Source organism: Sinohyriopsis cumingii, chromosome 18 (assembly GCF_028554795.1).
Source record: "Sinohyriopsis cumingii isolate HCF-2022 chromosome 18, ASM2855479v2, whole genome shotgun sequence".
Lineage (NCBI taxonomy): Eukaryota > Metazoa > Mollusca > Bivalvia > Unionida > Unionidae > Sinohyriopsis > Sinohyriopsis cumingii.
Window position 1 is genome coordinate 34,413,911 of NC_142978.1, and position 19,731 is coordinate 34,433,641.

At 42.8% G+C, this 19,731-nt stretch overlaps 1 protein-coding gene across 3 annotated transcripts in view; it reads left to right on the forward strand.

Moving 5' to 3' along the window:
• The first annotated feature begins 18,548 nt into the window (after positions 1-18,548).
• Positions 18,549-19,731, forward strand: part of LOC149776366 (uncharacterized) — a 54,684-nt gene continuing 53,501 nt past the window's right edge. For all 3 annotated transcript variants that reach the window (XM_089942343.1, XM_089942344.1, XM_089942346.1), the window contains exon 1: positions 18,549-18,691. The gene's annotated coding sequence lies outside the window, so the exon portion shown is untranslated. The remainder of the gene's footprint in view (positions 18,692-19,731) is intronic.

The following is a 19,731-nucleotide window of genomic DNA, read 5'->3' on the forward strand; positions in this document are numbered from 1 at the left end:
CACAATCATATACACAAACACAAACACTCACACTATAAAAGAGTCAGTGTTTAAATACACACTACTCTACCTACACATATTGGCAATTGGATTGTTATTTCTTTTCTAGAGTATTGGGTAGCCCTGAAAAGGGCTGTTTTTTTTGTTTGCTATGGCAATCTTTAAGTTTCTAAGAATGCTACGTCCTCTCAGGATGGACTTTCTGGCGATAGGTCTGCTTCTTCGGAAAGAGAAGAATAACTCTTTGGTGTCGATACGACAATCGACAAAGCCTTTGTCAGGTTCAGGTTGCTGCTGCTGCTGCTGTTGCTGCTGTCTCTGAAGTCTGTACTTCTCTGTCCATTCTTCTTTCTCCCTGTTCACTTCTTCTCTGAAGAGCTCTTCGATCAGGTCTTCAGTGACTTTTAGCATTCTCACGTTCTCTATTTCTTCTGGCTTCGGTATCAGACTGTGTCTGACCCTATGCAAATTCACGTAGGCTTCGTTTAGCTTAGCTAGTTTGGAGCACATCTTCGTAGGAGGATGAGTCAACAATGGATGGTTAGACTGGAGGCTACCCCGGTTCTTAAAGTCAAAGCGCGGACGTGAAGGAAAACATCCCTCCACGGTTTTCGATCCGCAACGTTTAATGAGTGTCATGAGAAAGATAGAGAGAAGTCAAAGTGCATGAATCAACATTCTTATAGTCAAACAAAAGACAAAGGCATTTTTTTTCAAAACACAACATTTTTTATTCAAAATCACTTAACACTAACCAACAACTCTAACATTTTTTAACAATAATCCATCAATATAACATCAAACATTTTTTTTTTTCAAATGACAAAAGTTTTTTTCAATTTACACTCTACTTTAAACAGGGTTGGCAACGTTGTGAATGAAATTGTGATTTCCACTGATGCAAGTCATTGAGTCATGGATGGACACTACGTTTCCTAGCTGAAGACAACAAAATAAGCATGCTAGTCACAAAATCAACGATTTACTTTCTCATCGTTGCTAGAAAAACCATGATCAAAATAAGTCACTAAATGTTCTTTTGCTGATAATAAGTGATCAATTTCGATCTCGACTTTCTCTTTGAATTTGTCAAAGAGGGCTTTGATGTAATGGATTTCTTGAGTCGTTAATGGAGGACAGAAATGTTCACGCAAGTCTTTATACCACCAACGTAACACGTCTTTTTTAAACAGACTCCAAGCTTCGTCCAGATATTCTTTGAATTTTTCTTCTTGACTGATGTTTTGACATTCATAGTAATCATGCTTCATCTATATCGTAACTGTGTCTGCCAGGTATATAGCACAGTAGGAGACCAATTGCTGTTCTTGTTCTGGACATCTCGACTTGATCATGATGTCCTTTTCGTCTTTGTCTTGGGATTCTCCTTCCACGGTCTCCTCACATTTCATGTCTAAAGTTTCTCCACTAGGCAAAGAGGGATAACAGTCTTCCATGGCTTCTAATAGTCTAGAATGACTTCTCTCAAACTGTTGATTTCTATGGTATTGTCGAATTCTGCATACAGGAGGACGTTCACTGTGTGATCTGGAGGTGGATTTGCAAACTGAAGTTCCACACGAATCTGGCCTGATTTTATAGGGTGGAAATGTCCCTCGTCGCTGCCTTGGTCTGGAGTGAAATCAAAACCCCACAAAGCATAGCCTCCTGCATAATCGTCGTACGAAATACCGTGACTGGTGTTGGTTCCTAACTGTCCCGTGGCTTCGTACAGGGACAAATACGATCTCAAATAATTCTTTGCGACACCAAAGTTGGGCTCAAAGGGTCGGGTACACAAGGTCTTGCCGTCGCGACTGACTTCGATCTTGGACACATTGTAATGTTGAAACTCAAAAGGATTTTGATCGTGGGTTCCGTTGAAGGCTGAATTCCTGACGATACCAACAATCAAACGCGTGGGTAACTGTCCTTGGAACAGATGATCTTCGATCATAGATCGCTGTCCAGCGGGAATGGTGAACGTTTTCACTTCTACGCGTCGTATCGGATACTTGGCGGTCGTTCTGCTCAACGTCTTACTGACGTCGTTTCCCACTTTAGGTAACACTTCCACACGACGCACGTAAAGTCAGGCTTCTTGAATGATAGTTCTGTATTCGTTGGCATGGGCCATCAAATGGAAAGCGGCACTGCTACGATTCAGTCTCAGACGGATATCCACCCCGTTCAGCAAATACTTTTCTTGTAACCACATGTCCAAACGCAAACGATCCATCAGTTCTAAACTTCGCCCTTGCAGAATTTTCTTACGACGGTCGTTAAACCCCACATTGTGAGGATTGTCATCTTCTGTCAGGACTGTGTCGCTAAACGTGCCTACACCTGCCGTGTCAGGTTTCCATACCACGCAAGCATCCAGATGAGTATTCTTGGCTTCTTTTCCGTACGTCAAGAGATTTTCCAAGTAGGCACGATATGGGTAAGTATCCATGCTGCTGCTGACCAGTTTGTTATTCAAGTACAAGTCCACTTCGCTGAACAAGGAATGCATGAAATTGTTGACAGGAGCTACTCTAGCATCGCCTCCTGGATTGGTGTTGTCCGTTTTGATCACTTTCACTTTCAAATACAGGTAACTGCTATTCAGATCGATGTAATCTTCGGGTTGTCCTTTGATTTCAAACTCGATGGGAGCGGAATCCGTCAAAGAGGAGACGGGATGAAATTCCACCCATTGGGATTCTTGCATCGTCATCATGGTAGGGGGCATGGCAAAGAGATCCAGTTCCGACTTGGAACAAGCGCATAACTCTCGGTGCATCATTTTTTTGTCTGTTTCTCAATAATCGAAAACGTCTAAGTCTCGAACGGTTCTTCTTTTCTTTGCCTTTCTAGCTTGAAGTCTTGTGAAAGGGTGTTTTCTTCTTCGTCTCTTTCTGCCTTGTCCTTGCTGAATGCCTGACTCGGTAGCGTGCAGGGCATTTATAGGTGTGTCTCATCGGTCCAAAAGGTCTTTGCCCGTTTGCAGCAAGACATTTTTGCCTGCCCTCAAGAAAGCTTCTTTAGGGTTTTGTTTGTCGATGATGACAATTTGGAGAAATTCTTTGCCTTGTTTCAGTGCCGCATCTTTCAAGGCGTGCAATCCGCGTGTCACCATCGGTTTCAACACCGGGGCCACCGAACGAAAGGCTGATTTCAACATATCTCCTAAACCATGTCCTCGCTGTCGAGCAACCCCTCGGTACACTGGATACCTGACTTACGAGTCGTGAGAGAACCGTTTTCGAAAATGGAGTTTCACCGTGACTTTTCCTTTGGTGAATGGAATATTTTGTCCCAAATCTCCTTTTATAGTAATGTTGACCGTGTCCAAATACGACTTGCTGACAGGCAAATATTGAGGATGTACAAATTCGCGGTGGACGTGGTAAGTGTTTCCACCTTCTTCGTCAGTGGCCGTGGCAGAATCCACTTTGAAAGGAATGACACGTAGTAACGGTGCGGAGGTGTGTCCCACCACGTTGTACTCCACCACATCGGAGTACACAAACATCAAATTCAGTCCTTGGTTCAGTTCTACCGGGGAACGAAATAACTTGCTAAAAGACACGTTGTCGTAAACGATTGGTAATTCGTTTTTCTTGAGCATGGCCATTCTCATGTCCATGTCTCCGCCCAACATGTCAAACAATTCAGGACAAAATAAAATGGACAGGATTTTACTCCCGTCAAATTTCATCAAGAAGCGACGAGCTGCTTTGTGGTATTCCATGGTGACACTTTTTTTGACACTCTCCAAAGCTTTCAGAAACACGACATTAAATCTGGAGGTTATGGTACTCACCAAATGTTGACCACTAAAATAATAGCCTGGAGGAATGAACAAGTGATAGGTGGTGTACTTTTGATTTTTTGTGCCAGGGGTTTTCTTGTCATATTTCCCATAGGTATCCAAGTACTGTTGCAATTGTTCGTCATGAACTTCTACATCAAAAAAAATTTGATTGGAAAGGACATTGAGGACTTGGGTCGGGTGAATGATTTCTACTAAAGCCACTTCCCAATGGGCTTCGTGATCTAAGGGGATGGTCTGAGGTAATTTGGCCGTGTAACAGCACAACGTGTTCTTGGGAAACACCTCCATGGAACTGTCACTGGGTAAGGTTAAGTAAAATTGGTTTTGGTGACTCATAATTCCAGAGTTCTGTGGCTGTCCGAGGGGTTGCTGGACGTCAGAGGCGTGTCTCCACTTCAAAATGGGGTTGTTGTTGGAGCAGTGGCTGGCACTGGCACTGGACGCAAGGTTTCCGTGGTTCCCGTTCGAGGTGAATTTCAGGGAGGGATTAGGAAACAGGTAACCGATGCAACTGCTCAATAAAATGGTCCACAATTGTTTGTCTCCTTGTTGCAAACTCAAATTGGCAATGGCTGCCCCGATGACACAATACACCACGAAGATTTGGCAGAAAAAGACGATTTGCGTTTTAGGCACTCGTTCTCCGCACCACACACACAAGGGTTGTATTTGTAAATCTTGCACAGAAGAACTGGGTGAAGGAGTGGTCGACGTAGCTACGTCTGTGTGAAAGGGCATGATGGTCACTTCTTTTTATAGTCGATGAGTTGCGAAGCGTCGATCCAAGAATCGAAACTGGGTGGATATCCTTTCCAACGTACTTTGACTTCTTTGACACGTCGTTTGCCTACTTTACGGGTTCTGCGTTCGAGAATGCTTTCGATGTCGTACACGTCGTCTTCTTTTTTGGTGACACGTTGTAACTCGGGCAAATAAAACGTTCCTTTGAGCACTTCTCCGTTCATGTCTTCCAATTTATAGACGGCAGGATGACGGCCATGCACTCGTCCAGTGACGCGAAACAATTCGGTCGTCCAGTTAGGTAAGTAACCTTTGTCGAAAGTGCGTTTGGTTTTGCCAATGCGCACCCAATCTCCTACGGTCAACTCTCCACTTTTCTTGGGGACAGCCCTCGTCGGGGACGTACCAAACAGGCGCTCAAACACCAACACTTCGTTGTCGGGAGTCACTTCTTGCGGGGCACGTCCGATGCTTCGATGGTAAGATTGGTTGTACGCTTGCACCAGGTGCGGTAAGATGTCGATGTACTTCAGAGTGTGGTGATGCGTAAAATATTTCCACATGCGTTCTTTCAAAGTGCGTTCAAAACGTTCCACGAAGCTGGCTTTGGTTTCGGGATTCTCGGTGGTAAAAAATGAATGTCACGTTTCTTTAATTCTTTTTGGAAAGCTTGGTTCAGAAATTCGGTACCTTTGTCCGTTTGCCATCGAAGAGGGTGACGACCACTTTGTTTCAACACTCGTTGCATGGCTCGCACTAACTCGCTGCTCGATTTGGAAGTCAAGGGCACGACCCAGGCAAATTTCGAAAAGACGTCGATGACACAAAACAAATATTTGTAGCCACGATTGTAGCTGGCCAAATGAGAGACATCGGCTAAATCGGCTTGCCATTGATGATCGATGCCTTCCCCTCGGGTGCGACTTCTGGTAAACTTGCGTCGAATGGGTTTGTGTAAAGTGTAGGTAGCGTGTTCTTGTAACCATCGTTGCACTTGAGGTAAACGGAGACTTTTCAATCGAGTTTTGGCAGCACGTTTCAATTTTTGAACTCCTGCGTAACCTGCAGAATGAGAGGGATCGTAGTAAATGCTGGCTAAGACTTTTTCCATTTTTTTGTGTTTGTATGTTAATAAGACACCCACTCTTGGAGGATGCTACTCTTTTTCTCTTGGGGTACTTTCTTGGATTGCAATGCTTTGCGTGTGCGACCGGCAATAGGTGTTGAAGAGGAGGATGTCTGAGCGGGGGATATCGGTTCTTGTTTCACTTCTGTCTTCACTTCTGTCTTCACTTTCTTTTTCTCTTGTGATGAAGAAGGGGTGGCCATCATCTTTTTAATCCATCCAATTCTGGAGGTAGGTGGTGTTGTTAACTTGCGTACTTTTTCTGGTGGAGTTTGAAACCCTTCTTCTTCTTCTTCTCCTTTTTCTGTCTTGGTCACTGTTAGTGGTGGTACTGGTACTGGTACTGGTGATGGTGCTGGACTTTTCATCAAGGTCTTAAAATCTTTCAGAGTGGGTAGAGCTGTTTCGTCTAAAGCTTTCTGGTGAAAGAGTTGCAGTCGTTGCAAGAGTTGACCGTACTTTTGCGATTTTTCTGTTTCGGACAAATCTTGGCGATCCATCAAGGACTGCAATTCGTGTTGCAACTGGGACATCTCGCTCAAATGGGGATTGGGAGGTAAATGCGGAGTGCGTTGTTCTTGCCAACGATGGTATTCCATCCATCGTTTGTAAGGCACTAAAGCTAGTTTTCGTCCTTCCATGGGGTTGTCAGGGGTCAATTCTGAGATCTTGGGACTTCCGAGGGCCTTTTTGTCTTGCTCCCACCAGTCCTCCCAACATGGTTCCCAAGACTCCTTTCAGTAAGGGACCTAACAAGAGAGGTAAAATGCCTCCACGTTGGACCAACATCTTCTTCTTTTGACGAATGGGAATTTTCTTTTGAACCATTTGGCGAAGAACGTGACGATGTTTGCTTAAGCATTGTTTCTGGTGTTTGGACAAAGGGATCGTGCCTTTCAAAACGTTCAAACAACATTCGCACACGGTATCGATGACCTCTTTGGAGGCTGTTTGAATGAGTTTTTTTCGTAGGGGTAGAGAAGCTTTGGACAGGACAGATAACATGTCCCCATGTTTGACTAAACGAGGAGGCAGTCCTTTCCTATTCTGTCCTTGGGGTTTAGAAGAGGGATGCTTTCTGGAGGGTGACATCTTTGAGTCTTCAGCACCAAAAACACTGATACCCCTACTTAGTCACAGACCTTTTTTATACTGGAACGCGTCGCCACTGATTGTCTTGACGTCGTATCAACTTGAGGACAGGCATGACACGTCGTGTAGGGGTACGCAACGGACTAAATTGAACCAGTTCTTGCTTGGACAAATCCAGTAAACTTTGTAACATGCCCGATCTTTCTTGGACATTGACTTTGGGAGCAGGTACTTTGTGAGCCGCAGCCACTGTTGCGAAACTGGAGGGTCCTGCCACTGGGGAAGATCTTGGGGTCATCAACGGAGAAGTTCTTTGTGTGATCAACGTCTCCAAGTACTGTTCGGTTCTTGGTGACAACAACGGAGAAGTGTTTGAGTGTCAATGCGGGGATCGGCCAGTTGGGTTAAAGCGAATTTGTTTCGATCGAAAAAGCGTTTGGTTTGATGAGGAATCTGAATGATCCCTTGGAGTAATTGACGTGCCGTCACCGTGAACCATCGTAAGACTTCTTTGAGACTAGCTTCTAAGACACGAGCTCGTATTTGTGGATTTTTTCTCGACTGATGCCGTACAAGGCACGAATCAATTTGACGGGAAGATGCGACTGAAGGGACGTCATGTTCACACTGTGTGTGAGACAGACGAAAAGGGTCTGAGGTTTTTATAGATTTTTTGTGGAGTGAAATTAAGTCGAGGACGGAGACGTGTACAGGACAGGCCCTCCATCTTGGCACCAGTGGTGAAACAAGTGGGTACGAAATCGCAAATCCTCGGGGGTCGTAGGTTTCAAATCGACGAGTAAATAGGCGTGTGGAGTGTGAGTGGCATCGTCGTACGCCCGAGTCAGCCAAGGCGTTCCTAACTGTTTGGCTAAGATTTGCACTTGCGATTTATCTCGAGGGCTTTTAAACAAGACCACGTAATGCGCATTGAGACTGATGGTGCGATGGGCTTTACTTTGTTGAAACAAATTTTGGGTGATGTAAACGACACTGCCATTACGGTGATGCCCTTTGCGCGTGAACCACAGTTTAATTTCTTCTTCGTCTTCTCCTAACATGTCGTCAAAAATGACCAAATGGGTTTGACGGGAGTCAGAGACGATGCCATCGTCTTCTTTAGGAATGTCTTCCACAAACACGATGGAATCGCCTTGACTTTCTCGCAAGAGGCTGTACGCCGATTGCCACTCTTTGTAACACCACACGATTCGTTGAGGTGGTCGATCGATCAAATGATGTTTATGTTCGATCAAACGTTTGACAAATTCGGTTTTGCCTGAACCGCTAGGTCCAGCAATGAGCATGTTAAAGGGATGACGAAGATACAAAGCCTCCCAACTGGTACGATCTAAGTGTTCGTCGATGACTTTGACAGTAGAGGAAGAGGGAGCAGAGACAGTAGAAGTAGCCATAGTGTTAGGAATGTCACTTGTGACACGAAAAAAACAAGAGGAGAGTTTATATACTTTTTTCAGGACACGTTTATTGAATGTTTCAAATATGAACAACACGAAAGACAAAAATACATAAAAGCCAAATAGTGATGTACAGGAATAAAAAACACATCAAAACGATCAAAGTGGAATATAAACAAGTCTCTGTGCAACATGTTCTGGGTAAGCAAGATGTCCTAGGGACAGTGTGTAATGTTCTTACAGTCTCTACATGAGGTACGGTCACACAAGTGTCCTCCCTGAATGACCTTTCAAGAATGTCCACGACAGTCCTGTCCTGGGTGACGGGTTCTTCTGGTACTGTCACTAACACAGGTTGAAAAGTTGCAAGGCTCACAAGCGCATTCCACTTCAGAAACCCCACACTTGAATTGTGCCTTTCTAAACTTGTTTTGTGTTTCTCTGAAAGTATTCATCTTGTTCACTTGGTCCTGGTAGTCACAATGAACTATCGATCTTGCCTAGGGTTCCGTTTTATATACAGACCAATACCGACGTGTCCATACGGTAAGGTGAAATGATTGGGAAGTCGCACTCGCTTCTGGTACACGATTTGATAGACTTTTTGCAAGGGTCGACTGACGATGTGGTGAGTGGGTAAACGTACAATCTTGTTGGGTTGATAGGTGGTCACTTTAAAGTGTTCGTCCTCTCCAGACTGCAAGGCTTCTTTCAATACCCCAAAGTTGACCACTCGACTAGTACGATAATTCAGAGTCAATTCTTTCACTTTGCACTGCGTGTGCACTTCTCCTTGTTTGTCCCGATATTCGTAACCGTAATTTTTAGGACCACCACTGGCGAAACTTAGAATCTTGTCGTCGGGATGCTCGTCTGTCCAGGCTCCTAAACGGTCTCCTTCGATGTCAGGGTGCTGTTGACTCGGGTGATGGATGTAAATGCAACTGTCAGTGTCAAAGTACAGAACGCGTTCCCCTAACAGTTCTAAAGCTTCGTACAGTTTTAAGCGAGCATGAGCTGTCACGTAAGCCGCAATGATGACATTTCCAAAAGGGTCGTCTTGCACAAAGTCCAGATCTTCTTCGTAATTGACCAAGATCAAATCCTCGCGAACGACGTCCACGTGTTTCATGTATTTGGTTTTGTCGTGAATCATCTGAAAGTAGCGGGAAGGTTCAGTCAAATACTCCGTCTTGGGTAAACACGGACGTTGTGCCATTTTGCCCCACAAACAATTTAACATCACTTTGGCAAACGATCGCCTGCCTTCGTTTTTCTCGATGTGGTCTAAAGAGATGCCTTCTTGTGCATAGTATTTCTCTTTGAATGTCTTTTGGTCTTCGGGAGTGTGACACCAGGAAGGATAGCCACTGGCTTCTTGTTTCAGTTTCAAAAAAGCATCCACGTAGTCTGCGAAAATCCCTTTCTGCGTGGGTCACCCTTGTGGTATTGTAGTGTCTTGGGAAAGTGACAAATTTCGTACACTTCTAACAGTTGGTATCCCATGTCCAGAGCTTTGAACAATTCTACAATGACCCAGGTTCCCCTCAAGGCCCGTTCTTCCTGGATGTGCTGACAAGGCTGGTCTTGGTTGCACGTTTCGGCACAAGTTCGCCACAAAGGAAACATCAGTTTGCCTTGACAATGGTGAGGTAAGACGGGATGGTACAAGTCCGTGGGAGGCAAAACTTTACACTTGATCAAGCCTTCGTATTGTCGAATGTTTTTCAGGTCGATGTGTTCCGTGAACAATTGTGGGTGCCCTGCAGGAAAGCGACAATATTTGCACACGTAGGGATACAGCGAACACACGTCCAAGCATTTCATTTCTTCTCCTTTCTCTTCGTCGGCTTGGTACATCAAACAGGTGACATTGGTCCTTCCTCCGTACAAACTATCACTCGGGTTCAGGGGGTCCACCAGCTTGTAACTTTCCACGAGACATTTAAACTCGGGATCGGTTTTCAAACCGTGATCGTACTCGTGTTCCCACATTTCCACCACTTGGTATCCTTCCTGTTCTAACTTTAGGCGTCGCTGACAAGTGGCCTGGTACAAGTCTTCCATGGTTCGTTGTAGAAACTGATTTTTAGTTTTACGGTCAGGGTAACAGACGCGACATCCGTGAAATAAGCAGCCGTTAAACTCGTACACGATCTTGGGGTTTTCTAAGTCCCAGCCATCTACCGAATGCGTTCCAATGGTCTTTTCGCCCCCTCCGTTGCGGGCATGCTGAATCCATTTGTCTTCCTTGTCGCACAAGTAATGTAACCAACGTAGGGCTTTGACCGTGTATTGACGTTTGACATAGTTGGTCGTTTGAGGACTGATGACCGCCACGGTGTTTTCAAGCATGAATCTTTGTCTGTACACTAAGGAACACGCTTTGGCAATGGTGCAAGCTTCTTTCAAAGGATCGACCCCTCCGTGTTCCATGAACAGTTCTGGAAATTTTCCACAGCAACGCAGTAAAATGTCCACGTCGGAACGACAATACTTTAGCATTTCTTCCTGAAAGTCGAAAGGGTCCGAGGCGTGAGCCTGGTACCAAGCGTAGAAAGCTTCTCGTTGTTCGGTACCCATGTTGTCGGGGTCGTAATCTTTAGCCTCAGGCAAATGGGGTAGAACGGCGTGTTGATTGGCTTCCGTATTGAAAAAGTGTGGAAAATACACTTTAGCCATTTCTGTCATTCCAAACGTTTTAGGCATTCGACTCAAAGGCATGGCCAAGTAACTCATCGAATCTTTAAACTGTACTTGTCCCACTTGCATGGAAATGATTTTGGCTCCGTTCAAAGTCACTTTAGGTCGTTCGGTGCCTTGTTCCGTATAATACCTCAAAAGAAACTGTCCATCGTATCCGGAGAAATTGTGAGCCATCACCGTGGCATGACGATGACAATCTCCGTAACGTTCGATGTCCTCTTGGCTCCACGTCTTGTCGATGGGGTCTAAGACCCATTGGGCAAAATCGGCTAACGTGTTCGGTCCCCGAAAGATTTTTTCACGCCCTCCAGGAATCTTGCTGCAGTGAGGGCAATGACTGAAAATAGGTTCTTGAATGCACTTGTCGCACGCTCGATGAGCCACACAGAAATTAGGAATGTGAATGCCGGTCTCTTGCATGCATTCGAAATCGAAAAAGATGAAATTGCCTTTTTCATTTTTGTGACCATCCTCTTTCTCTGGTTGGTATTTTTGCACGTAGCCTTGATGTTCCAAGTCCACGATGTGGTGACAAATGTGACATTTTTTCTTTCCTGAACATACGTGTGCCTTGGCATTATTGGTACGTATGCCTTGTCCACACGTAGGGCACAATCTCAGCAGTTGACAAGCACATTTCTGCTGTGAACCTTGCGTCTTCAAATGTTGTTGGTAACAGGTAGGGCTGACAAACGTGCGCAGACAAGTTGAACAAGGCACTGGTCCTTCGCTCAGACAGGGTGGAGAGGCCAAACATCCTGAGCATTTCCATTCGCAATGTTTGTGTTGCTCTCGATTATTATAACCACGGTCACATTTCTCACAGTAATATCTGTATCCCAGGAATCCAGTGATATTGGTAATGGTATCGAAATGGTCATCGTGATGATAAAGGTGAATGTATTTTCCATCCTTAAAATCTTGGCCTCGAAACAACAGAGGTCCGCGCACTTCTTGAGGGTGCACTTTCAAGGTGTAGCGTGGAGCTAGGACATCTTGCAATGTTTGCATTTCAGGAATGCCACAGGGTGTGTCTTTGGACAGGCCCGCTTGTTGTAACAGGAGTTCTGCTTCGTTTCGTTCTTTGGCTCGGTCCGATTGTCGAATAGTTTTCCAGGGTCTTTTCCATTCTGCCGTGTCGTTCTTGTTGGCATAGGTTCGCCCCACCACGATAGCCCGGGCTAAACACATCTGGTCATGAGGGTTGTAAATTTGGACGAGGCTACGCTTAATGCTGCGAAGATCGTTCACCAATAACATCTTTTTGCGTCCAGTCCCTTGAGGAAGAGAGACGTGAGCCATTTTCAGTGTGGCTTTTCCATCGGTGATGTCAAACTGGTCATTGGATTGTTGCACCTGTTGTATCTTGTCCATGACTTTGGAAGGGGTCAGTTCTGTGGGTCTGCTAAACTCGATCCAAACAGGGGACTTCAAACCATCGTGTTGTATGGATAGTGTCAAGCGATCGTCTTCTTTGGGTTGACATTGTCGCTTGAGTGCGGTGAGTAAAGAATCCCACATCTCGGTGATGAACCCTTCTGCTTTCTCTAAGGGTACTTCGGACTTGAAATCTTTAAACTTCACCGTGTAGGTGTAAGCCGTGGTTCTAAATTTTCTAGAGGAGCGCTTTTCTGTCTCTCGAATAGAATAGTATTTGTCAGGGTTAACTAAGGGCGGTGAACTTGGTTGAGAGGGCTTGGATTCTGGTTCACTCATGTCGTCTTCAAAATCACTGGCATGAATTTGTGCCAAGACTTCAGCTCTGGTACGAGGCGATAGATCACGTTTCTGCCTCTTACTTTCTTCTTCATCTTTCTTCTCAAATGAATTAGATCGTTTCATCTTGAAAGCAAAAAGTCAAATGACTCAAGTTTAAACACCATGAGCTACTTTATAGTCCTGGCAGACCAGCGTATATAAAAGTGTACGCGTCTTGTCCTTTCACTATTCATTTCACTCTCTACCTGATCACAACGATGGAAGAGACTAGCCAGATGGAACGTTTCATCAGAGCTTTGCGAGGGGTCATTAGAAAATTCTCTTCAGACCAGCCTTCGGACTACTCTCCTTCCTTTCGAGATAAAAGTGAAGATACTTGCTATATCTGTCAAAAGAAAGGGCATTGGTCTTCAGAGTGTCCAGACCGTCAAAAAAGAAAAACAGGGGTTAAAAGAGACAAAAGTCAAGATACCTGTTATTATTGTAAAGAAAAAGGACATTGGTCTCCAGATTGCCCCAAAAAGAAACAAGAGGAGTCAGAAGAAGAGAGGGATTCTTCAGAGAAAGAAGAGGAAAAAGAAGAGGAAGAAAGCAGACAGGTGAAGAAAAAGAAACAGGAGAAGAAAAGAAGAAGGGAAGAAAGTGAGGAGGAAGAAGAGGAAAAGCCTGTGAAGAAATCTAAAAAACAGAGAGAGTAAATAATGACACAAAAGAAGTGAATGAACTTTTTTAAGAGTGTTTATGTTGTGAATTGAATTGTAACTATGGATAACAGAATACATTAATGATAAAAGGTAAGTGACTTTGGGTTATGATTTTAAAATAAGAACCTACACTCACGCACTCATACACAGACACGTACTATAGGGGTAAAATGGGTTGTTATTTTGAATTATTGGCAATTGAAATGGTATCTCTTTTCGAGAGAAGTGGGTGGCCCTGAAAAGGGCCGTTATTTTCTTGGTGTAGGGGTGAGTTTAAGCAATCAGCTTTAACTGTCTTAAGCCTTTGCCACGTCCGAGGCCTACTTTTGATGATGATGATTGGGTTGAAATCACTAAGGGTGGTAAGGTAGGCTTAGTCTCAGGGTTGGCGTGTTTAGCTCGGGAAGGTCGTATTCTCTTCGGTCGTGATAAAGAAGTCTGATACATTTGTTTCAGACTTCTTAACTCCGCTAAAATGTCCAACAGTACCGTGACCGTTTGACTTTCACCCTCTTGTTTCTTTGCTGCTTCTTCTTCTTCTTGCTGTTTTTTTCTTCTTACCTCTTCTTCTTGCTGCTGTTGCTGTAGCAGAAAAGCTTGTTCTGCTTCCTTTTGTCTCTGTATAAATTTCTCCAATTCTTCTTTCTGTCTCTGTCGAAAATTCTCCACCTGCGGTAAAGATGGTAACGAAGGTTCTGGAACAAATTCTTGCGAGGTCAGAAAATCCACAAAATCCGAGTTTACGGCTTCTGAAAGTAACCTTGGGTTCCCTTGGGTAGTATCCACCGTCGGTGCATCCCCATGGATCGTTTTCTGAGTTTCCGTCATGTTGAATCACTGTCGCATAGATTGACAGCGCACAGGCGCTAGCGAATGTATATAGGCCACGTGACGTCACAGACTGCTCTCTTCCGATTGGATGCGGACTGATTGAATTTCGTCACGCGTGTTTGGATTGGTCAACGAACTCAATCCGTTTCAATCCTTCCTCTCCCTATAAATAAGCGCAGTTCAGTCCAATCACTCACTCACCTATTCTCGTAGCCGCAAGATGTGGACTGACGTTGAATCTTCCACCCTCGTGTCTTCAATGATGCTCAGGACGGACATGCTCATGTATGTCCGATCCAAGTGGACCGTTGTCCACAGGACCACCAGCAGTCTGTGGATACGAAGAGTCTACATAGAGAGACAAGGTTGCCTCAAGAGGACTCTGATGTATGGCCCTGCTGTAAGACGCAGCTTGAGGACAAGAAGATGCCACAGATGCCCTTTATGTTAAGGGCATATTAACATAAATCCAAAGGCCCTTTTCAGGGCCACTCCTATTTCTCGAAAAGAGATTGACTTTCAATTGCCTAACCCCGAATTATTATTTTATATGTGTGTGTGTGTGTGTGTGTGTATGTCTTCGCGCGTACGTTGTGTGTGTGTGTGTGTGTGTGTTATGTCCCTCTCCCCCTGTTCCCTTTCCATAGACCCATCAGGTCTGGACCCTGTTACAATTCCCCATGTTCAATTTCCCTTGTCGCTAGAGTTGCCCATGCTTTTTTCCCCATGTTCAATCCCCTTGAGGCTAGAGTGGCCCAAGACTTTTCTCCATGTTAAATTTCCTTTGAGGCTATAGTGGCCCAGGGTTTTTCTCCATGTTAAATTTCCATTGAGGCTATAGTGGCCCAGGGGGGGTCTTGTAATGCTAATTTCCATTGAGGCTATAGTGGCCCCCTTTACTACTCACGGGCAATGTTAACGTTTCTAATGCAACTCTACCAACGCCATGCCAAATGGCATCGTTAGAGTTGTTATTACGGGTTAACATGATTGTATGTTTGGCCACCAAAATAAACTTGTGAACATATCTACAAGACCCATATACGTTACCAGGGTGGAATGCACAGGAGAATCATAATGGGGCTTCACGAAGTTGTCATTGATTCCGTGCGAATCCATAGTTAAAAACGTTTTTAGGGTTGTACATGGCACCAGCATTGCGTGCATCTTTTAAGGTCACCTAATTGTATACAGTTTAGCATACGTATTAGCAGATATATCTTTGATAAACATCATAGCTGGACCAACTGATTTATCAGTATCATCGGTGTCTGTAGCGAGTCCAAGAATCGTCGAGGCAATTTCAACGTTATCAAAACTTAATTCGATTTCCTTTCCATCGATGGAATTACGTGTGCGGTTGATAAACGCCATAATTCCGTAGCCGGGCATGAGTAATACTGAAAATCTCCTGTGTTTCTATCCACTAATGCAGGCGCATCCATATCAAATTCGGGATCTGATATATCTTTGAATTCAGCCATTGTTTATACTTTACTGATTTTGACTAATACCTTTTGGAAGAGAATAGTAATCCACTCCCCGTTGCCACGTTTGAAATCACCGAATCTGACATCTAAACACGCACGATATTGTCCTCCATTGGACCTGGATTTTTCGGTCGAATCAATAGTGAGGAAACTGTACATGTCCTTACCAACCTCAGCAATCATATAACGAAATTCATCCCGCGAGTGGTCAAGATCCAATGAATGTTTGCAAGACATGCGTCTCGATTCCACGAAATATCATCAAGATGTTACCGTTGTCATGGATTACTTGAAACAGGTGTGCATATAGTTGAAGTAAATAGATCACATCGGTGTTTTTGTGTTGACCTGGTGAAAATATTCTTTAGTAATTAAGTTGGTGTTCAAGCATTACATATTAGTATACTGAATGATTATTCTCACTTGAATTCAAATCATTCATGGTAGGTACTTCGTCAATTGTGGAAAATAAATCAATAGAAGTTTTGCTTCTAGTGGACAACGATGATTTTTTCGCTTAACACTTCCTGCAAATTCTTGGAAAATTCATAACAGGTTGATTATAGGCCTACGGCTCTATTACGTACAACCGATCCTATGTTTACCATCTCAAAATCATATTTAATCACACTTGAGTTTTTCCTGATCAAACAGGACCAATGATTCATGCGCGAACTGAGTTTTGGAAATATTGAACTGGTTCCATCGGAACTATGCTTGGATGGTTTAGGTGCTGCTTGTGTAGAGAAATCAATGATGGTTCCAGTAACATGATCTCGCCATTCGGGGCTAACTTGAACAATAAGTAACCCTTACTTTTTGCTCGAGTTAGGCCCGAATGTGGTCCAGGGTTATCTAATTTCGAGTGCTCGCTCAACGCTAGTGTATCTTCTATGCCAGAATCCCCCGGTTGACGCACCTTCGTTTTACTCTTCTTGACTAGGGAGAACACACACAGAAGTAAGTACTGAACCGACAAAAAAAGTCGGATTTGTCAAAAACTGTATCATGGAGTCACCGCCACGACCACTGTTGGTCTTGTTGTTGCTGGATTCGTGACTACAGAAACTATCATCAGTATACCAGTCGGATTTGCCGTCGAGACTGTATCGGAGGGGCTCACAAAATAATTTCTTTACGGCTGCATTTGCTCGTATGTGTCTGTTAAGAATTTCTCGCTGCAGCGCAACACATCAATAAAATCAATCAACTATACTCGGTGGATATTGAAGATACAACAATTAATGTTGGTTGAAATAGAAAACAACCAACGTCTCCGCACACATATAAGTAATTTGGGATATGGTGATCCACAGCAGATAATGAATTACATAGCCCCCATATCTTTGCAAATGACTACACTGCACAGCGATAAAATATAATTTATCCAATATTCAAATCTCAACACAAAACAACACAAATAACTAGTTATCCCAAATATAGAAAAATGTAACTAAATCATGGCTAACATGTGCACAACTGACTGTACAAATAAGTGTCAACTCTTTCCCGGTACGTGGCCTATTCGACCCACCGTAGAATTCAATGTAGAAAACACATGGATATACACACGAATACATGTCATAGTCATCGTCATTAAGCATGATGTGCTATACTTCGTTTAACAGTCACGATTAGTGACGATCGTGACATCCACCAGAACTCTACGAAGTTCCATCTAGTAAAATATGCAAATAATCACATTTCTTGCCTGATCAGTTGATAATTTTATTATTTTTTTTATTTGTCTTGATTTGAATCACTCTCTTGTTTTGTTGTTGTTGTTATGGGGTTTAACGCCATTTTTCAGCACGATAGGCTATACATGGCGGCCAGTATTAATGGTGGTCTCTTGTTTTGCATTAAGTGCCTTCTCACACACTAGCGGAAATGCATACCACAACTAGAATATTTATATTTGCAATTAAATTAAATATACAATATTATTTATGTATACATAAACTGTTTATTTAGAATAAGTAACTAATGCCACGTAATTTTCTTTATGTGAAGACTGCTATTAAGACTGAAAAAGAATGACTATCCAGAAGATATAAAGTTTGGCGGCTTAATGCTTAGAAAAGTACATCGGTGAAAGCTTACGCGAAGAGAAGTAAAACGTAAACAAGCATATAAGTCAATTTAAAGTACGTATTTCAGGAATGTTTTTAATTCTTTTTGCTATAATCAGTACCGACCACAACTGTATTTTCAATATGGAAAGTTTGATACCCATCGATTTACATGTGTGTAATATGATTGCCAATCAAGGGACTGGGTTGACTAGAAGACGACCAATATGACAGCCCTTATTACCTTGCATCGTGATGTTTGCCACTTACATTGTACACAATGCCAAATGATACGAAAAATAGAACGTTCGTTGCATCTTGATTAGTCCTTATGTAACAAGATAATTACAATTCATTAGCTCAACACTATCCCAATGCTGTGATCTGTTACGCGTAAAATACGATATTATATTGCCTATTTTCGCACATATAAATACATTTTCCGTAAAACAGTTTGCTCTAAAACGTTGAGATGACAGTTTTTATTTTAAATAAAAAAGTTAATAATAAATAATTTTAAATTCATTACTTACTTTACGTAATACTTGACTATACCCCACTCACCCACCATTAGGCCAATTCGTATTACCAATAGCCATTAAACAATAGACAAAAATACTGGTCGAGACACATTTACACATATATAGAACATAGACAAAGTCTAGAAATATGCAAGCGTGAATATAAAGTTTGTGTAATCATTTATGTACATATTAAAATATATTTGTCATGCTAAGTTGGGCTGTCGAGATTAAAAGAATGCATATTTATAATGCGCGGTCAGATTTTGCTAGTCTCTATGGCACTAGTGCACGGACTTCATGGAGGGATCCGTTTTACACGAGTTGTTTGTTAATGCATGAACTATATGAATCTGATTCATTCCCCTGCATTTTTTTATATAGGGCGTCCACGATTCATCAGGGTTTGGAAATCTATAACTTCTTATATTTGGTTAATGTTTTACCTGGTGTGAGTATTCTTTTGATTTAGTTTACTTTCATGACTTTTCATCAGGTTTGTTTCTCGTTTCTGTTAATAAGTCGACGTTTATTTTATATCGTATGATAATATGAAATGACATTCATCTTTACTACCGTGATTCGGAATGTTACCTCTGTTTAAAGACGATTATATATATATATATATATATATATATATATATATATATATATATATATATATATATATATATATATATATATATATATATTGCATTTTGCGTAGTTGTATTCCTAGAAAAAAATACTAACGGACTGCTGTAAACGTTTCCTGTTGTCCAGTGGATAGATCACAGGGGTTCGTTACAAAGAAAATTTCGAGTATCCGTCCATGGATCAAGGGATGAGGTTCTAACCTGTAACAATATAACACAAGACACCATTCCGCACCCCTCGGTAGTTCCAACACTGCTAGTTTATCCTATTTGCGTCTGCCAATTTCCAACTTAAGCCAGTCGTAATCTAGAATAGTTCAGTTTTCAAACACAGCTCGACACACTTCGTTCAGTTTGTGACATAATGGAGAAAAAGCAATAATTGTTCGCCGATTTTGACGTCTGGACAAATGCCGTCTAGAAGTGCCGTTTTGCTTTCGGATAGTCTTGGATTTCACCATTAACCCGTATGTAAAATCCGAACAACCTCGAGTCTGTAGTTCAACAATAAGTATGTTTCAGGACTTAACAATGCACGGTACAACAATGTAACCAGCAATCAGCACCAAATTTACCAAAATCAGTATTTGTTTTTGCCACCAAAATTAAAACTCATCACAATGTACATTAACGATATTTACTGCGGACTCGAGGTTGTCCGCATCTTGCATTTCGATCAATGGTGAAATCCAAGACTATCCGAATGCAAAACGGCACTTGTACACGGCATTAGTCAAGATGTCAAAATCTTTGTAACGAACCCCTGCGGGATAGATTACCTGTCATTACGATGGTTCCAAGCATGGCACTTTACTGTGGAGCAAGTGATTTATTGATAACATTATCGCTTTTTCAT